The following is a 6424-nucleotide window of genomic DNA, read 5'->3' as shown; positions in this document are numbered from 1 at the left end:
AAGGTCTTAAGAGGAAGAAAATAGTGTAAGATGTACCTGAGTTAGTCCGATCCAAATATTACTTGTGGAAAGAAGTGCAGGGAAGCATTGCAGACCGTATTCTTGTCCGATCTGTTGTGTTCACACTAAGACAAAAGTAAGAGGCCTGACCCTCTTTTGTCTCTAGCATTCCCTACACTTTCTGCTCATCTCTGAAACCTCCCTCATCAGAAGAAAGCTCGATTTTTGACCGAGATGCAGTTGTTAGGATTGAACAGGAAGAGAAAGAAGCTGGGAAATGAGATGCACTGCAGTCAGCTAATGGATTTGGAGAACCTGATTGTTGTGTAACAAAAGAAGCCTTGGGATATATTTTACTTACTGGCGGAAAGGAGAGAACTGTGGTCTTGGGACATGTTTCTAAGGCCCGCAATGCACAATCATCGCCTTTGGATTGTGTCCAAGTGCTGCTCAGAATCCTGATGGCTCTTGAGCAGCATTAAATCAAGATGGATGTCACTTTACATCTCATTGTGAATGCACTACCTGCAGCACGGGCTTGCATATAGCATTCCTTTCCAAGCAGAGACTTCTGCCTCGAGGGAGTTTTGATCTAGCGGGGAAGAAAAGAGGAAAACCTCCTCTTATGCCCCAGTCTGCTAGTCAGTCTGTGTATGACCACGATTCACCAAAGCCTTCTCCTGGAGAGCTTCACGTTGTGCTCAGGGATCTAAGTCAGCTCTCAGCATGCCTCTACGCTGAGGAGATATGGCAATAAAATGAGCTGTGTCTCCAGGCTGGAGAGACTCCCCATTGTTGTAGCAGTTTCAGTATGCTCTTACTGCACTTTGGCTCCTATTTCAGTTCACCAGTTCGTGTAATTGCTCCATCTCCCCTGACGACATGGTGATGCTGGGGGTGCGTTCACGCTAAAGACTTGCTCCTTTGTTTCTTAATGTCTTAGAAAGTCACTACAGAGTAAAATCCTTCCAGCTAACTTTATAGGGACAATAAAATACGTCGGGAGAGAATATTTTGTAATTCCTATGTTGGGAGCTAATGTTGTAGTTGGCCTGGTGGTTGTACTTACATAAAACACATGTGTTATCAGGGCAGAAGAAAATATGAGAGACTGCTAATTGTTTCTTCAACAGCAAATTAAACTACATAGAGTATGTTATTAATATAGTATTAAACATGCAGCCATACAATATATTGGTTCAGGGAAGACCTTATTGCTCTCTACAGCTCCCCGGCAAGACGTTGTAGTGAGGTGGGGGTCGGCCTCTGCTCCCAAATAACAGCGATAGAATGAGAGGTGATGGCCTTCAGTTGCACCAGGGGAGGTTCAGGTTGGGTATTAGGAAAAGTTTCTTCTCAGAAAGAGTGGTGATGCACTGGTACAGGCTGCCCAGGGAGTGGTGGGGTCACCATCCTTGGAGGTGTTCCAGGATCGTGGGGATGTGGCACTGAGGGGACATGGTCAGTGGGGGTGGGTTGGGGTTGAGCTTGGTCATATTAGACTTCTTTTCCAACCTTCAAAAATAGATTTAAAGGCTTATGAAAGGAAAGATGCATTATTAAAGGAGGGTCTTCCCTATATATTCCCCTGTGTGGAAAGATAGCTTAACCCCAACCAAGACAGCTTTGAACAGCAGTGGGAAGCCTGACCTTATCTACTCTGGAATTAAACTCTGCCATATGTTTGTGGCACCTGGAAGTGCTGCCTTGCTTGAGCTCAGCAGCTATCCAACACAGTGAAGGGGTTTGGTGTTGGATTAGTGGATGCTGGTGCCCAGTGTGGGTGTATGAGCAGCAGCTGGGTCCCAGTGCAGGCAGGTGCTGTGCCAATGAACCAAGCTGGGAGCTCTACAGCAGGTGCACAGCTTTGCTATCTGTAGGGACCTGGTCCCCTGTTTCTCTGACTGTGCTTTGCTTTCTTGGCTATCTACTCAGCTATGCTCATCCACTCTGAGCATTCACAAGCCAAGAAGACACAGGGTGAAATTTAAGAGACCATTAATGAAGCAGACAGTGAAAGCATCAGGAAAACAAACCCACACTTCTTTCTAGGAACACTTGGTAGAAACCTTAGGAGGCGTTAAATTGATTTAATCCTTTCCTTATTTTATTTGGCCACTGCTCACAAAATGCTGCTGTTGATTTTGGCATAAGAAGTGAATCATACTGTTTTAGATGGTGTATCAGAACACATTGGTCTTGATCAGGGGAGATATGAAGATGCTTAAAATAAAAAGCTGTTTTAAAAAAGACAAAAGCTCTCACATCCAATAGAATGGAGGCTTTTCTCAAGCCCTTTCCCCTCTCCTCCTTCTAGAAAACGCATTTATAACCATTAGGTTGGTGTCATGTTTCATGATGGGGTATTTTCACCCTTCACATCAGTTGCTGCAGCTGGGTCGGGGGAGGTGGCTTCATCTTAGTGCCCTCCCTTCAGGTATTTATACATGTGGTTAGGGTCCCCTTTAAGCTTCCCCTTACCCAGGCTGAATAGCCCTGGTAAGGTCATATCAATGCCAGTTTCTATTGAAATTATGAATCTGGAAACTTTCTTAATTGCTTTCTAAGTGGGTGAATCCTGTGTATAGTGGGCTTCCCGTGTTACGATTGCCCTCAACATGAAAAAGGGTTAAAATCTGAGATTAAACAAAAATGGTTTGCCTAGAAAACAATTTCCTGTTGGAATCACTAACTTTGGTAGTGAAATATTCATTCTCACAGAGTTCTACAAATAAGAACTGGAAAACATTCAGTTATATGTTGGAAGAAGGAAGGAGATCAGAAGAAAAATTTTTGTAGGTATAGTCTTTTCTGTAATGGGAACCCTATTGTTTACAAAGATTTTCCTTTTTAAATTCTCCTTTCAGCGAGCCTGATTCTGCACACAGGTGTGTATGCAATGAGTGTGCCACAGTGATTCCTCTTGTACTGCAAACTATTTGCTAAGAATCAGGGAATCATGAAGCTTGGAAAAGACCTCTCAGATCCCCAAGCCCAACCCCAGCCCCCCCCCCCCCCCATGCCCACTGCCCATGTCCTTCAGTGCCACATCCCCATGGTTCTGGAACACCTCCAGGGATGGTGACCCCACCACTCCTTGGGCTGCTGTGCCAGTGCCTCACTGCTTTCAGGGGAGAAACTTTTCCTAATATCCAACCTGAATAAAACCAGAGAGTGGTGACATCTATGCCTTTATTAGACATTCTTTTATTGCTCTTTTACATCCAAAGTGTTTGAGGTAAAAATAAGATTGCCTACAAAAAAAATTGTTGGCTATACAGAGGTGGTATTTGGTACATTTCCAGAGCACTGGGATTCCACCTGCTTCTAACTGGTAAGGTAAATGTTTATATTTTCTTTGGTTACTTATTTATTTACCACTTTTATCCACCTTGAAAACTACGAAATGCTAAAACCACAATCTGTTTAAGGAATGCTTTCTTTTAGATGTTTAAGATGTCCATACCAAAGTATTTGATGATAAGTAATTTTCTTGATTACTGAGTGAAAGATACCCTCCATTTTGTGCAGCTGGTATAGATACTCACTGCACTATTTCTGCAGACCTGCAAATTTGCCTGCTCCGTTTTTTAATGGCCATTGCTTGCACACACCAATAATCCCATTCCATGGTCACATTAAGAACAAATTATGCCTTCACTGTTTTTTTTTTTCCTTCACAGGCCAACAGGACAGCAAGGAAGAGCTGCACACCCAACAGTGACCCTTTGACGGCTATGAAATACACATTATTTTTCAGTCCCAGCTCACATGAGGCTCAACATTGAACCAGTAGGCTTAAGGTTGGTAACTTCTGCAGCACATTTTGGTGTGTTGAGTATCTGCTAAATCTACATTGAGATCCAGAGATTAGGAACCTCTACAGTGTTGCAAATGTCGATAACACATTGGTTTGTTCAATGTCGGTGCTTCCTGTACAGCCTTTCTGTAGCATACTGCTACTACTGCTACCAGGCAAGCCAGCAATTTGCAAATGCAAAGCTGAAATCCCATGGAACAGAGTAGAGATTTTCTATACGATCGTTTTTTAGTGCCAGACTTGATCGTGTATTCCCTGGATTTATTTTTTTTTTTGTAACACAGGTCATTCAGTGTAAGGTATGCGGCAATTACAGAAAATTCCATGTATGAGTTCCAGCAGCTCTGCCTCTGCCTGGTATTTGTCAACACTGCTGTCTCTGTGGCCATGCAGCCTATTTATCTGCTTTCTGTGCTCCTCTGATATTTCTCTGAGCTTGGTCTGTGCAGATTACATTCTAATCCATGGCAATATTTTGCCTCTCAGCTCTCATATAAGCCTCTTCTGAGAAGGTTTGATAAAAATTTGTCAAAAGCCTTCAGCTAAGGCTTCCTTCAACAAACTCCTGAATAAAGAAACCTCCCCTTTATCCAGGATAATCGGTATGAATTTCTGTGAGGAGGAGGAGAGCAGACCTAATAAGGCTTGTAATGAAACCAAACTTCAGAGCTCCTCACTGTAAAGATTTTTAGGTAATTGCCGCGGCTCTTTGTGTGGCATATTGCTTCCATGTTGCTTGACTTGTTTTCACTTGACATCAGATTAGCCAACAGGTTAAATATTGTGGTTTCAAAGTGTTAATTTAGCGCATTTGCAAATTAGAATTTTAACATATTGGGAATTTTGATGAGACTAAAAGCCAAATTGTAATGTTCGAAGCAGCTGATTTTAGGTGCAGTTCAGCAATTAAGTTAATTTCCAGCTTTCTGATGCTGAGAAGAACACTCGGTGATATAATAGGTTATTTTCTCGGGTGCAGATTGGGAGCTGGCTACAAACTTTCATACGAGCATGTGTGCTCGATTTGTCTATTTGTATTCAAGTTTACCTTTTTTGGCTGTCAGTAACACTACCCCACCTGCCCTATACAGCTTGTAGTGCTCAAACCTATTTGGAAAATCGAGTGAATAGGGATTTGCATCATTACAATTTCCTTTCCATTTAGGAAGCATCTGCTATATCTCTAAAAGTAACAGGTTTGAAGAGGCCACAGGCTGTGAAACAGACTAAACCATTATTAAAATGAAACAAAAACTTGAAAAAAAAAAAAAAAAGAAGCTGGTTGGACCTAACTCAACAGCAGATTCAGCATTATTTTTTTTCTTTTTACCTTGGAAAGGTTAAAAGCATTTGGGTCCTTGTGGAAAATGTAATTGCGTTTCAGCCTTGTTTACGTGAGAATCTAAAGAATAATGATAATCTGCCACGTGAAAAAGTTCTGTTCTTCTGCTAACAGGCAATCCTTCTTGTTCTTAACAGGTCTTTCTATTAAGTAAACGGTTAAGGCCTAATTGGAGCTTTTATCTGCACCGTGTCACACTAACTGATCAACCATTGCTAGCAGTCGTATAAATGTCATTTTAAGTACCTCCGCTGTACAGATCCGAGCACTACAAGGACAGAGGAAAATCCTCAGCTGCAATTTCTCTCAATAACAAATAAAAAGCAGAGTTCTACAAGGCTGTGTTTGGGCAGGTTAAGCTAACCGTATTATCTCCCTCCCCTCCATGTATATGATTTCCATGGGCAGCTGTATGTTTCATCAGGGGAACTGACCCATCCCGGGCCATTTCATTCTCTAATTGGGTTTCCCATTCTTTTGAATTGGTCTCTGGTTTGCTCTTGCTTTTGACAGGCTTAGTTGGGGCAGAGGGAGTCTGCCCACTCTATGGTAGAAAATGAGGTCCAGAGAACACACGTATTGCTTTAGAAAAACTACAGACTGACTATACAGGCATAGCTCCTCCAGTCATTTTTACTTCTCTATATTCATCCTTGGACCCAGAAATGGAACGTTTCTTTTTTTTTTCCTTATGGTAATGCAGCTCTGCATTGGCTGATAGGCATCACAGAGCTGATATCAACAAGATTATTACTGAACATGTTAGAAAGCTGCAGAAGTTTTCTGCATGTTCATAAAGCGATTTTGTATTTTCAGTTTCTCATGCTGGACTTGAGAGAAGATTCTGACTTTGAAACACTGATGGCAACTCTCTCTTTGAAAATCAAGCCTTTTAAAACCGTCTTCCATCTGGCACTTTCAAATTAATGGAGCTATAGAAAATAGCTCATTGAGCTCATTCCCCATCTCAAGGCAGAACTGAATGTATCTGAGCCATTTGTAAGAAAGAAAGATGAATGCTGCCTGCCTCAGGTCCACCTATCCCTCATCCCCGTCTACTGCAGCAGCTCTAGTGAGCAGCAGGCGCTTGAAGAAGGACACAGCAATGCCCCTGAGATGCTCCTCCATCCCCTCATGAAGAGAGATTCCAAGATTTTGTGATGTGGAGGCAGAACCATAGTTTGAAAGTTGATTCATCTTCCCCCACCCAAACCCCAGAGTCTGGGCTGCCCGTGTTGTTACAGGGAAAGGATTTTACATCT

General features: G+C 42.4%; 1 long non-coding RNA gene across 1 annotated transcript; it reads left to right on the top strand.

Annotated features, from left to right (window-relative positions):
* Window positions 3189–5488, top strand: LOC110399310. The gene is made up of 3 exons (XR_002439101.1): window positions 3189–3339; window positions 3684–3803; window positions 5300–5488. It is a non-coding gene; the product is annotated as an uncharacterized LOC110399310 (long non-coding RNA).

The sequence above is a fragment of the Numida meleagris genome, chromosome 5, assembly GCF_002078875.1.
Source record: "Numida meleagris isolate 19003 breed g44 Domestic line chromosome 5, NumMel1.0, whole genome shotgun sequence".
Classification (NCBI taxonomy): Eukaryota; Metazoa; Chordata; class Aves; order Galliformes; family Numididae; genus Numida; species Numida meleagris.
Note: the sequence above shows the minus strand (reverse complement) of the source record. Positions and strands in the feature narration are given on the sequence as shown.